A 15640-nucleotide genomic window follows, 5' to 3' on the forward strand; every position below is an offset into this window, starting at 1 on the left:
GGCATTTTTCTGCATTCCCAGCCGCTTCTTCAGGATTTGAAACACAGTCGAAGGCGCCAATTCACGAATTGTGGTGTTCAGATCTACCAGCACTAACGTGTTCACATTCTGCACATCGTCATCACTTACTGCAGGATGACCAGGCCACGACATGTCTGTCACATTTTGTTGTCCACAAGCCTTTTGCAATCCTTCATAACACTGCCTTGCATTGCAACCTCTAGCGCATTCAACTTTTAACCAGCTCCTCTGATCTTGTTTCAAAATCATTACAGCCATACTCCACGAGCACGAGCTCAAAACTGTGTTGTTGTTGTTGTTGTTGTTGTCATCGCTGCACGCGTGCATGGCGTGTGGAGTGCAAGTTCATTTACGTGGAGGGAAGGTGGGTATCTAAGCTACCTCAGGTAATATATTATATTGCCTGGCTATGTTTCACGGCATTGTTACAGCATAGTTGCCACTATTCAGAAATCAACCCGTGTATTAACACTCAAGGAACATTTAATATTAACAATACTCTTTTTGAAGTAATAATATTAACAGCTGCATGAACTATAGAAGTTGCCATAACCTTATATTTACCCTAACTCGCACGATAATGTTATTATAAATTCAACAGTCTATTGTGAGACCTGGTATTAGTACAATTGAATTTCAATTGTGTATTCATAAACCTAGCTTATTTCTAAAAGGGAATATATACAGTATAAAAATACATGGTATATTATTTAAATATATACAAAATAATTTACTTATCTCCGAGCACATGGCTACTATCCTTGGTAAGAGTTCGACGGCTTCTGTTGCCCTCTAGTGACCAAGAAATGCAACAAAACTAGTTGCCGTACCAGGAAGAGAGGTGATACTCACAGGTGGCGGATAGGGGGGTCCTAACCGGCTTGCCGGTGGACCTGAGGGAAATAAAATACCTCTCGCGGACCAAACACACAACCCCCTATGGGTGGGGGACGCAGATGAAGAATACACCCACAGTATCCCCTGCCTGTCATAAGAGGTGACTAAAAGGGGCGACCAAGGGATGATTGTATTAGAACCATGAAACTGCTTGTGATTAGTACCACCATGCGGGCAACACCATGAGTCGCTTTTACTTGTGCATAGTACCACTATGTTAGGTGCCAAATAGGTTTGTGATTCGTAGCAACAGAGTGCGTTGCCAGCTTCTACAGTACCTGTGATTAGTACCACTTTAGGAACAACACCATGGTTCTGGCTTGCCTATGATTAGTACTCACTATATGAGGAACACCATGGGATAGTGCGGGTCCCTGTGGTTAGTACATATATGTGATAAACACCGTAGGTTTGTGTTGCCTGTAAATGGCGCCACAGTGTGCGAAACACCATAGGTCTGTATTCCATGTGCGAATTTCATTACCTGTTAGTAGTACCATACTGTGTGGAATGCCGTGAGTCTACACTAGGTTTGATTGGTACCGCAACATGACAAACACCATGGTTCTATTTTTCTAGTGATAAGTACCGTTATGAGGGGCCGATAACTTGGATTTTGGACTCCTTTGGACTCAAAGCAGCATCGATTCAGTATTACGCTATAGATGCAGTCCGTTGGTCAGTAATACTTTTGTTTCACGTCAGTTTCTGTGAGTGCGAGACATTGCGGGTCGGATCCACTGATTGTTTTAAATTCGTATCCATCCATTCATTCTTTGTCCTCATGTTTTGAATTCTGGTCAATGGAGGATTTTGGACTTTTAATTTATCATTCCATTTTGTCTCATTTTGTACCATTAGGGTCTGATGACCTAGATGATAGGCCCCTTTAATTAACAAGCATCATCACCATCATCAAAACTAGTTGCAGCGTGACAAGTAGGACTCGCACGATCTTTGCAGTCCATGTTGCCATGGAGACTTGAGCTGGTTTTGCTAATAAAATATTAAAACCGAACCTGAACAATTGGGTGGTCTCGGGTGGAAATGGATATGTTTTTAGACTCAATACTGTGATACTTTAATTCTTGAAATTAAATAGTAAAATACAAATTTCTAAAGACAAAATGTGTTTAATAGGCATTTTTATGTTAATACTACAATATCTGTATAAGAGCCCACCTGGTGGCTCTGATCGTTAACACGTTGAAGTCTATACGGTTTGACGCCGTGGTTAGCCAGTTCAATTCGCGTTGGTTGAAAAAAATTTCACCATCAGAATGTTGGCCAGCAGGGTAGGAGAGGTGGTGGTATACAATTTCTATTTGCTAGATTGCGTGCCAAAATCCTGGATTCAGTTCCAAATCTCTCCACAGCACTCATATGGAGTGAGAGTACATGACGCTGTTGATGGTGATTTGTCCATTGGATGGGGACTTTAAGCCTCGAGCAGACCCCTTAGTGATATTCGACAGGAGTGGGCTATGTGCCGGCACTGGGTTTGACCCTCTCCCTTCCTGCTATCATATCTCACGTCATTCATTTCATCTCATTAACTCCTGTAATGAGGTTGAAGTCAGGAAGGGCATCCGATCATAAAAACCCGCCACGGCAGATTAATTTCACCTCATACTCGACCCGTAGGGAAACGGGACAAGGGTTGGACAAACAAACAAACAAACAAACAAACTACAATATCTGTATAAATAAATACATACATCTTCATTATAAACTTAGGTATGCAAGCCTCTGTGAATATACTGAATGCCTCCACTATCCTGTATTTGTAACTGGGCCGATGACCTTAGATGTTAGGCCACTTTAAACAACAAGCAACATCATCATGTATTTGTAACTTGCTTTGTATGACCTCATTTAGTTCTGTACATATACATCATTAGAAATAAGTCTAACCATCATCATCTTGGTCTCCCCATACTTCTCTTACCCTCCATGACTGAATCCATTCTCTTTGGTAACCTATCTTCCATTCACCTCATGACCCACCACTGAAGCTGGTTTATGCATGCCACTTCATCGAGTTCTTTTCTACCTTAGCCTTCTCCTCATTCAGAGTACCTTGTTGCCTTTGTCACCTGTTTGTACCAACGATCATTCTTGCTAATTTCATGTCTGTTACTTTTAACTTACGAATAAGGTATTCTGAATCCACCCAACTTTCACCCCCATACGGCAAAGTTGGTCTGAAAACAGACCGGTATAATGATTGTTTTGTCTGAGAGCTGACTTCTTTCTTATAAAATACTGTTTATCATGTGATGCTCTCCTACAGTGATAGGAAAAAACTGCCTTGCCAGCATTTATGCTGCGTTTCCTCATCAGCTAGCTTTCGCAGCCTTCATATGACTGACGGCCAGCCTGTTGACTCAGCTTGTTTCTACATCACACTGATATCACTATTCTAGAAATTCAAGACTCCAGTTTCTTCTAGTACTTTCTGAACTACCTACTACAGATAAGACCGACCAAATCCACCCGTCAATTAGTCCACTTACAACTCTGGTGTTATATGCCTAGCTGAATTTTCAGCCATCAGGGGTACTATGTGACATTGAGTAGGAAATATGCTTGCTTAATTGTGGGACTTGTTTCCCAGAGTCCTTCAGGCTCCACACTAGAGTATGGTTCCAGTGTATGGACCCTCACCAGGATTGCTTGATTCAAGAACTGGAAAAAAATCCAAAGAAAAGAAGCTCAATTTGTTCTGGGTGATTTCCAACAAAAGAGTAGCATCACAAAAATGTTGCAAAGTTTGGGCTGGAAAGACTTGGGAGAAAGGAAACGAGCTGCTTGACTAAGTGGTATGTTACATGTTACAAATCTCATGGTATGGTCCGTATTGAAATGCACTTAAAAGTCAAATGATAATACTAGATTATAAATTCCACCTGTTCAATACATAACAGTTTTTTATTTTTTAAGAAATAGTTCTTAACATATTAGATATAGGGACATGTTTCACCCATAATGAGGCCATCATCAGCCTAAAAATCTCATACCTGAAAGAAAGATAGATCAGGATCCTGATTATTCTTATACCTAAATAAGAGGATACTGTTTTAGGTACAAATGTGTATAAAATGACTAGCAAGTAGAATATAGTAGTTATAAGTACTTTTATGACAAAGTCTTATAATCAATCCTTATTGAAGATCTTCACGAATGTCTCGTTTTTTTAAATGTGGTAACAAGTAGTTAGTTAAAAGTTAAAAAAAATTACGTAAATTGCTGTGCTGAAATAAAATTTGGTAAATATGGTGCCTTATTCTGGAGATGGCGTAAGGAGCTTATAATAGCTTAATATTTAGGATAAAAGTCACTTTTAGTGGTGGTAAGTTGTTAATTTTATATGAAAAGATGATATGACAAACTTCTTGAAGCACGCAGGAGCGAGGACAAGTATTCATCAGAAACGTAGCAATTTTTATTATTAGTTGGTAGACGTGGTTGTAGTTTCTTGTATTAAAAGTCGAAAGGAAAATGTGCGAGGTTGAGTAGAGCTTGTGGTTTTATATCTCTTCGACAGTTGTTAATTTGGTTAAAGATGAGGTAAAATCCAAAGTTGTTTGTCTGTTGAACTTGTTAATCTTATATGAAAAGATAAGACGACAAATTTCTTGAAGCGAGGATAGGTGTTCGTCGGAAAACGTAGCTGTATTTATAATAAAATTAGCTGGTAAACTCGCACGATCATGTTAATATAAATTCAACAGTCTGTTGTGAGACCTGGTATTAGTATAATTGAATTTCAATTGTGTACTCATAAACCTAGCTTATTTCTAAAAGGGAATAAGTACAGTATAAAAATACATGGTATATTATTTAAATATATACAAAATAATTTACCTATCTCAGAGCACATGGCTACTATCCTTGGTAAGATTTCCACGGCTTCTGTTGCCCTCCAGTGACCAAGAAGTGCAACAAAACTAGTTGCCGTACCACGGAGAGAGGTGATGCTCCCAGGTGGTGGATGGGGGGGTCAGAATCAGTCTTAAGGCCAGTCTCCACTGATCAACATTTAACAACAATATGTTAAATGTTAAAAGTGTTAAATGTTAACTGGTGACACCATCAACATGTTAAACGTTAAATGTTGAATAATGTTTCATTTAACATTGTGTCCACACTTAATAAACATAAACATGTTAAACTTCCTTTTTTCTATATACAGGTAGTTCATTATATCAATTTGTGGTAATAAATTTAAGTGGTGTCTAGTATTTTCAAACAAGGACAATGGACTCAGATGAAAAGGATTACCGGGCGAGTTGGCCGTGCAGTTAGGGACATGCGGCTGTGAGCTTGCATCTGGGAAATAGGGCGTTCGAATCCCACTGTCGGCAGCCCTAAAGAAGGTTTTCCATGGTTTCCTATATTCACACCAGGCAAATGCTGGGGCTGTACCTTAATTAAGGCCACGCTCGCTTCCTTCCCAATCCTTCCTTTCCTATCCCATCGGCTCGATAGCTGCAGTTGCTTAAGTGCGGCCAGTATCCAGTAAACTGGAGATGGTGGGTTCGAACCCCACTGTTGGCAGCCCTGAAGATGGTTTTCCGTGGTTTCCCATTTTCACACCAGACAAATGCTGGGGCTGAACCTTAATTAAGGCCACAGCTGCTTCCTTCCCACTTCTAGCCCTTTCCTGTCCCATTGTCGCCATAAGACCTGCTGTGTCAGTGCAACGTAAGGCCAATAGCAAAAAAAAAAGACCTATCTTTGTCGGTGCGATGTAAAGCCACTAGCAAGAGGAACAAAAAGAGATGAAGAGTATTTGGCCTTTGTTATTGCCACCATTATTTCTTGTTATGATTTAGAAATACAGTTTTATTAGGCACATTTCCTCCCCTCATCCTGCTCATTGCTTCAAAAGCAAACCTCTTTGAAGTATAAACTTCGTCCGCTGCCGCCCCCGACTTTTCTGAACTTTTTACAATTCTTGACTGTAATGTACTGGGAGCGGAGGGACGCTAGTTTTTTTTTTCGATGCACTCGCGGGAACAATTTTAGATAATTTCGAGTTCTGGAAACTGTCGGCTTTCTTCGCTTTATCTCTGTATTCCTTTGATGAGACATCCCACAAACAAGGCTTTTCTATTATATCATTAACTAAGTCCAGAGTAATCTCCTTGCTCCACTCCATTTCTGACTATAAATTTTAGTACAGGTATAGTGCAGAGAGAACAACATACGTGCGCGTACTGCATTTGTAGCTTATAACTTATAACAAAGAGAATGAGTATTGCGGAGTGTTGTAACTATAATCCTACTTCACGAGAAGCACGTCATTTGCATTGTTTAGGCTATCTGTTGGAATGGAAACAGCATGGAAGTTGCCGAAGCTGTGCCGACATCTCATGAACAACAAATTGACTTGACATGTTTTCTACTTGGAGTGGAAAACACGCCAACATGTTAAAAGTGTTAACCTCAACATTCTGAGTTAACATGCAAAGTCAGTTGAAAGACACAATCACAATATACATGTCAATTGTAACATGTTAAATTTAACATGTTGGTGTTAAATGTTAATCAGTGGAGACTGGCCTTAAGAGCGGGGTTTTCGTTACTACACATCCGTAGGTTTAACCTCATATTACCCTACACGTCACCCGTGGGTGGTGCTAAGAGAGCAACAACTTTGGCTGCTGGACCCAAAGCTCTGCTTTGTGGATATCCCAGCAATTCAGAGGATTCATCAACTCAGTATGAGAAAAATTAAAATCGTAAATGGCCCTTTTCAGAGCCCCACTGAAAATCATGATCCTACTCTAAACATTCTGCAGCTCAACATCGAAGGAGCAAGTCGACCAAAAAGTGACTATCTAACAAAAATACTGATTAACCACAAGGTGGATATTGTTCTACTGCAAGAGACCCATTGTGAAAACCAGGACCAGCTTTATGCCAGATGTAGGATTCCCGGATACAATCTGCTCAATGCAACGTTTCTTAAACAGTACGGTACAGCAACATATGTAAAAAATGATATAGAGGAAGCTGAAATAATAAGCACAAATACTGATAACATGTTTTGCTCTAAGACAAAGATTGCAATATACAGAAATTGTAAGCATCTACAAACCACTTTGTCAACCTTGGAGCCTAAATGAGACCATCCTGAATATACAACACCCAGCCGTAATCCTTGGAAATTTTAACAGTCAGAACACTAAATGGGGTTATACCTATACCAACAAAGAGGGACAAGATGTGTCTGAATGGGCTGATGCCGAAGATCTTTTTCTATTGTTTGATGCCAAAGAAAAGGGCTCCTTCCACTCTACCAGATGGAATAAGGACTATAACCCTGATCTGTGTTTTGTATCAAAAGACTCTCTTGGAAGACCTCTACACTGTACTAGGAAAATTATGAACAACTTTTCCCGAAGCCAACACAGACCAGTGCTTGTCAAAGTCGGCCTGGAAATACCTGCCATCAGATCAGTCCCATTTCCCCGCTGGAATTTTTCCAAAGCCAACTGGTCTAAATTCACCAGCGAACTGGAACATAATGTATAGTAGATTCCTCCTACAACAGGAAATTACGAGCGCTTTGTCAAACTAACATCCGCCATCACGAAAAAGCATATCCCAAGAGGATACAGGAAGGATTATATTCCTGGATGGATCCCAAAATGCAAAGAGCTATACGAGGAATATATGCTCAGTAGTGACCCTGAAATTGCAGATGAACTGATTCAGTCTCTAGATTCATATAGAAAAGAAAAATGGTTCAATCTCATGGAAAATATGAGTTTTCAACATTCCAGTCGTAAAGTATGGTCACTTCTAAGGAAACTTGGCAACAGCACTCCCAAGTTCGGTCCCAAGAGCTCTAAGATAAAACCAAACGAGGTGGCAAACAGATTAGTTAGCCTGACAAGAAAACCTGTCGGCACAAATAAGAAAGAGTCAAAAAGAATTCAACAAGAGCTAAAATCGAGGATAACCCAGGTCAAAGCAGTCTCTCAGTTTTCCTCTGATTTCACAGCTGCCGAGATCTCAACTGCGCTAAAAGAAATAAAGTCAGGAAAAGCAGCCAGATTTGATGGAATATACCCAGAATTCCTTATACATTGTGGCCCCCGAACAACCGAATGGCTTGCCAAATTTTACAGCAATATCGTACATGTTGGACAACTACCATCAATACTCAAAAGAACAAAAATAGTAGCAATCCTTAAACCAGGGAAAAGTGGAGACAGTGCAGAAGATTACAGACCCATAGCCCTTTTAAGTGTCTTGCTACAAACTACTGGAGAGAGTAATATACAATAGAATCTCAGCCAAAATCCTAGAGCACATACCACTTGAACAAGCTGGCTTCAGACCAACCCGCAGCTGTACCGACCAGGTGTTAGCCCTAACCACCCATATTGAGAGAGGATTTCAAGATCGAAAGAAGACCGTAGCAGTGTTCGTGGATCTGTCATCAGCTTATGACACAGTCTGGCGAAAAGGAATGATCCTCAAATTCCTGAAGTTAATCCCTTGTAAGACGCTTGCCACCCTGCTGAATAATTTCTTGGCTAATAGAATGATTGAAGTACACCTACACGGCAACATAAGTAAAACTTACAAACTGAGTGACAAAACCACAGGGATCGGTACTGGCCCCATTGCTCTTCAACGTATATACAGACGATCTACCTTCAACTAATGCTAGGAAGTTTATATACGCTGACGACATCTGTTTAGCAGCCCAGTCTGGTGATTTTGCTGGAGCAGAAAACACACTCACTAAAGATCTCTGCAGAGTTGATAATTACCTGGCAACTGAAACCAAACATAACAAAAAAAGGAGGTCAGCTGCTTTCATTTGAGCAACAGACAAGCGAATTATGTCCCTCAGGTTCAATTCAGAGGTCATATACTGAAGTTCAATCCTCATCCAAAATATCTAGGCGTTACCTTGGATCGGTCCTTGACTTACAGCAAACATGTACGCAAAACATCTGCCAAGATCAAAACCCGCAATAACATTCTCCACAAACTCACAGGAACAAGCTGGGGCCCATCTGCATCCACTCTCCGAATTACAGCACTTGCGTTAGTATACCCAGTAGCCGAATACTGCTGCCCAGTATGGCTCAACAGTGCCCATACAAAGAAGATAGACACTCAGTTAAACGATACAGTGAGGACTATATCAGGCACCATCCAATCCACACCTTTGGATTGGTTACCAGTTCTTTCAAATATTCCACCTCCTCATCTCCGAAGACAAATGGCACTGAAGAAAGAATGGCTTAAATGCTGTGACAATCCTCTCCTACCAATACATCACGACTGCCTACGTGAAGATCTCAGGCTGAAATCTAGGAACCCTTCTTGGTTACTAGGAAAGAGGCTAGCCCAAGATGAATTTTATACTAACACTGCCTGGCACGATGGGTGGACAGCTTCAAACCCTGACAGATTAGGTCTAATTTCGGATCCAGTTATCCAACCTCTTGGTTTCAACTTACTCAGAAAAATCTGGTCATCACTTAATCGGATCAGAACTCAACATGGCAGATGCAACTTCTGGAAACACAAGTGGAAGATTACCAGCGACCCTTATTGCGACTGCTCTGACGTGCCTCAGACCATTCAACATATCGTCACAGAGTGCCCACTCCAAAGATTCAGTGGGACAATAAAGGACATCCACGAGGCCAATGATGAAGCTGTGAGTTGGATAACAAAACTGGACATTCAGCTTTAGCAGCAATGCAGATATTGATGAGCTCAAATGTATAAATATTGTTTGTGTATTACATACTTGTTCTGTGTGTATAGATGAAACTGTTTTTCATGTAATTGTACATATTTGTAAATAACCAAATTGTAACAATGTATCCTCATGCCATACGAAATATATATATATATAACATGTGTACGTAACATATGACATTGACACAAGCCTGGAGTGAAACATCTGGCGATGAGGAACGTACGAATTTGGAAAACACCGAGATGAAATAACAGTAGTGAAGGGACAGGGAAGGGAACTAACTACGTAAATTCTTGATGACTGGCAAGCAGGTATTACTTAATTGATAGCTAGTGTTCCTGTTGAAATTGTTAGGATATCTAGGTATTTCCACAACTTCCCGTATAATCCTGGACCTGTAGTGTCTAGTGTGGGTAAGAGCTCGAGCATCTTGGAACGTGACATCATGACCCGACGATAGAGCGTGCTCAGCTATTGCCGATTTGTCTGGTTGGTTGAGACAAATATTACATTCGTGTTCTTTGATATGGGTACCAATGGACCGGCATGTTTGGCCGATGTATACCCTACTGCAAGTACAGGGAATTTCATATACCCCAGGATGTAAAAGTAGGACCAATTTGTCCTTGGTTTTACTCAGACTGTGAGCAATTTTAGTGGCGGTGCCAAACACGGTTTTTATGTTGTGTTTGCGGACCTTGGCAATATGATCTGCGGTGTTGTGAATGTAAGGCAAGTAGGCAATTCCCTTCACTTCTTTCTTCTGTGAGCTTTGCTTGGTCATTTCTCTGGGATGCAGGGCTCCATGAATCTTTAAATCGCTGTAACCATTACCCTTGAAGGAGACTTTGAGCGTGTCCATCTCCACCGGGATATGTGATGGCTCACAAATTTTAGTCTCGCCCTCTTGGCGAGTTGATATTGATGTTGATTCCCATAGAGAAAATGAAATATTTGTTCCGAATGAGTAAATTTATAATACCAATATAAATGGTCCGTTATTGGACATTATAAATTTTCCAGCTAACTCATTCCTGGTTGCCAGCATTTTGCCCCCGTGTGCTAGGCTGGGCTCATCAGTTGGTACCTAGCACACCTACCAAGACACTGGCTAGTGCATACCGTGGAGGCCACTGCGTAGGCTAATTGTAGCCACCGGCAGTGCCAATGCACCATGAGTGTCATGAGAATGTCTTGTTTTTGTGCTGGATGGTGGTGAGAATCTGCATGAAGATAGAGATTTGTGTGGGTAGGCTTACGATAGACGGTACGTCCTAAGGAACCATCCGGTTTCTTTCTTACTAGAACATCCAAGAAAGGAAGGCATCCGTCTGACTCCATCTCCATAGTGAATTTTATTGAAGGATGTTGCTGATTTAGATGGTTTAGAAACAGATGAAGTTTCTCAGGACTTTCTGTCCAGACCACAAATGCATCATCAACATACCTCCACCATATCATAGGTATGACGGGCACCGAAGAACTAGCCTCCTCCTCAAAATGCTCCATAAAGAAATTAGCCACTACGGCCAAAAGTGGACTTCCCATAGCCGCACCATCCATCTGTTTGTAAAAATTCCCACCCCACAAGAAATAGCTGGAAGTCATGCAGTGGTAAAATAGCTTAGTAATGTCCTCAGGGAACAGGTGTTCAATGAGAGACATGACCGAGTCAATCGGCACTTTAGTGAACAAGGACTCCACATCGAAACTCACCAAAAGTGCATTAGGTTGAAGGGTTATGGTTGACAGCTTGTTGACGAAATACAGAGAGTCCGTGACGTATGATTCAGTACGTCCTATGTGTGGCTGAAGCAATTTGCTTAGGTATTTAGCCAGAGCATACGTAGGAGAACCTATCGCACTAACAATAGGCCTGAGAGGAATGTCTTTCTTATGGATCTTAGATCCATATAATCTAGGTGGCACTGAATCCCCCGGGGCCAGATGTTTAGCCTCCTCTTTTGGAATTGAAGATTGCCTTAAGAGCTTCACGGTGGCGTTGGACACACGAGTGGTGGGGTCATGTGAGCTCAGTCTGTAAACAGGCTCTGACAATATAGCCGAGATCTTATTCTTATACTCGTCAGTGTCCATAACCACTGTCGCATTACCCTTATCAGCTGAGAGAATGGTCAGTTCAGAATCATCTCTAAGTTCCTTCAGAGCTCTCCTTTCGCCTCTTGTTAAATTGGGCGCGGGTACAACAGCGGACCTTATGAGACTCACACATTTCTGTCTTAACTCCTCAGCCTCATCCGTAGGCAGTTTGTGAATGGCTGCCTCAACGGAAGTAATTAACACCTCAGTGGGAATTTTAGAGGGAGCGACAGCGAAATTAAGACCCCTAGCTAGAACTGCCATTTGGTTCTCGTCCAAGGATTTTTTGGAAAGATTGACGACAGTTTTACTAGCATCCAGGTTCGTGCGAGAGACCGCCTGTTTCTGAGCCAGACGGAGGAACTTTGATTTCTGTCTGAATGACACCTGGTTGAATTTTCGAAAGTCAACCACAATTCCCGCAAGAGATTGTTGCTTAACAGCAGGTGTAAACGAAACAACTCTCGGGAGACTGAATCCAGTTCCCAACGAGCATTATGCACTCTCTCGATCACAAGAGCCTTGCTAGCGCATTGATATATTCTCCTGGCCTTCGGTGTATTTAACGTATGCTTCAGCTTCACACAGTTTAAGAAGGCTGCAAAATTCAGCAAATTAAGGAGAAAGAAGTCTATCCTTCTTTCTTTTTTGTGCTTTCTACTGAGAAGCAGGGACCATAACATCATTCCCAACTGTGTGAAGTTACTTAAGTGGCAATAACGGACTAATATATATTCATATTATTTGCCTCACTTGTTCATAATATCACCAATTCATAATCACTGACAAGTTTATGCTGTAATGTACCTTACTCCTTTACTGAATTTACAAACATATAAAACTGCATTGAAATTGACAATTATGCAATATCTGCATTTAAAATGGAAAATATGAAAATTAATATTCATTAAATAAAATACACAATCGTCGAACCTTGTACTCACACTTACTTCTTACTTGCTTACTTACACATACGTTATTTGAAGGGCGCCAGCTACCACTCAGTGCAGCAATAATAGAATGAGAATCTTGACTATCTCTAGGGTGTGGGGTAATAAGCTTACTTTTGACAACATACCATATAAGTTCTGGGTAAAGGAGATTGGCGTTCGGTTTCCCCGTTAAATTTGAGGTTACGATATTTTACTGTCATTGAAACAATACTATGAATTCATTTGATAGAATAAAATATATTCTTTAAATAATTTCAATAAAATAGTGAGAACTGCTGCGATTAAAACAGATGAGAATATGAAATTATGACATTGCAACAGAAAGAAACTAGGCATGAATTTGAATTCTTCTTGACCGGACATTTAACAATTTTATACGAAATATATCCCTCACTGTTTCACTTGACTGTACCTTCAACACATTGAGTGTAATTACGACGTATTCCTTTGATCTGGTGTTTACTGTAGATGTGTCACACCTAATTTGGTGATGTATCCATGTGACTGCTTCTTCTTCATATCATATGATTTCTTGGTACGTCTGTATGGTATGACTTCATTGCAAGTGGTATCCTTCTATGACTCCATGATAAGCCTTTGCGTCCGTATCTTCAACTAAGTGACCGACCAACTTTGGCCTCACTCTCTCAATGACCAACGACTAATGGCTCATTGAGTCTTCTCCATCTCGTTCACTCTCGTTAACTCTCATTGACTGACCGACTTAGGCCTCTGCTTCCAATTGAATAATGACTGACGCTACAAGATACAGCCACCTTATATAGACGTTGGGTTGACACACCTACGTAATCTCCAGAAATAACTATTATCTACTCCCACTTCGCGACAGATATTGCATACAATGGTGAAATAGCCCGGGGCGGCTTGGGTTTCTCAAAGAAAGTGAGCTCAGTGCTAAATGCTCACGATGATGTAGCCATGACGTAGCGATGACTTGACAGAAATGCCAGCAGTATAGCACAATGTAACAATGTCATATCCACATCTGATATACAGCAACTCTTTACTGTACATGTCTTTAGTGTTAATCTACACACATGTACATATGAATACATTTACCTACAATCACGCAAGCAACAAGCATTGCAGAATGGAATTGAATAATAATTATAATACAATAATAGTAATCTCACAGATAAAATAATAATAGTACGGACATAATAATAATATTAATGATACAATAATAATAATAATAACACAGATGAAATAATAATAAAAATAAAAATACAGATATCATCTTGTGACGGGATTTGAACCGTTACAATGCTACTTAAATGATTTGACAGAATCTGAGGATGTTCTTGTAGAATGAAATGTCATTGTACAGGAATAGTGTTCTAAGGTTATAATTTATGTTTTGACAGACTGGAATACTTCAAAGTTATATTGGCTGAGTCGACACTGTAAAACAATGGCTTCCTTCTTAACAAATTGCAAATAGTGTAAAATAGCTATTGAACATTTTTATTTTAACTTTCTTTATAATACATGGTTTTCGTATGCAAAATAAATAACGATAATGTCCTCCACCAAAAGCAACATCCCAGCATTATTATTATTTTCTTGAGTGTGCATGGATGTGGCTCGCTAATCCAATCTTCATTTGCACTGTGCACGTCCCGTTAACTACTTTTACGATTTCCGGAGACACCTAGGTGCCAGGATTTTCTCCCACAGGAGTTCTTTTACATGGCAGTAAATCTACTTACACGAGGCTGGTGTCTTTGAGTACCTTCAAATACCACTGGACTGAGCCAGGATCGAACCTGCCAAGTTGGGGTCAGAAGACCAGCACCTCAACCATCTGAGGAAAATAGTTTCTACATTACATTACATTACAGTACAGTACATACTGTAATTTAAAATGTCCATTCTTTAGAGTTACATTAATAAAATACTGTATAAAATTACCGTAGGGTAGTTAAGAACCCGTAGAGGAGAAAATGACTAAAGCTAGGTTAAAACTTGTCTCCTAAAACTGCTAAAACATGGTAACGGGTTACACTTTTGCATTGTGCCCAGGATGCAAAGAGCTGCTTGTGATGTTTATTTAATAGTTCTGCTGCTCTCTCAGCGGTAGCGCAGCAGAACATGAACACGTGACTCACCACAGCACGCCACAGTTGTGAAGGTCTCTGGATGATTCTGCCTCCTCAGTTAACTGCTGGCTTTGTTTCAGCTTATTAGTAGTGCTATACTGTGATAAATTTGATTAAGTTAAGGCTTGTAAATGGCAAGCAAATGAAAGCACAGGTCTTGTATTCTTAAAGAGAAGCTTGAAGTGCTGAAACTGTTGGATAAGGGTGACAGTGCATCAAAATTATCTGTCGAATTTGGTGTTGGAAAAGCGATGATTTCCAACTGGAAGACAAACCGTTCTAAAATCGAACAGTTTTGTACAGCATCGTCAACAGACATTCTTAACCCTGACAGTAACATGTCTATAAATATCGCTTTAGTTACACCACACGTTTCGAAGACTGTCACTCAAAGCCTATTATTTAAAGTTACATTAAAGTTACCAGATGGAATGAACAAGGAATAGAGGTGGTGGAGGGGATAACTCTCCCCTCCTTAAGAGGAATAGATGGCATTCATTCGCACAACAGTCAGAAAAATGTATGGTGTTACTGTCAGGGTTAAAATCTGCCAAATATCAAAAGTGTCCAAATTCGATAAACTTGATAAAGCACTTTATTTATGATTTTCACAGGAGGCAAAAAGGTACTCCTTTAAGTGGACCTCTTGTTCGAGAAAAGGTGCGTCATTTAAATATGTTATTGAATGGAGATATTTTATTCACTGCCAGTACTGGATGGTTCTAAAGATGGAAGAAAAGGCATGGAACACGTCAGTTAACAATAACGGGAGAACAGTTATCAAGTGATCATGCCAATGCAGAAGATTA

This window comes from Anabrus simplex, chromosome 1 (assembly GCF_040414725.1).
Source record: "Anabrus simplex isolate iqAnaSimp1 chromosome 1, ASM4041472v1, whole genome shotgun sequence".
Lineage (NCBI taxonomy): Eukaryota > Metazoa > Arthropoda > Insecta > Orthoptera > Tettigoniidae > Anabrus > Anabrus simplex.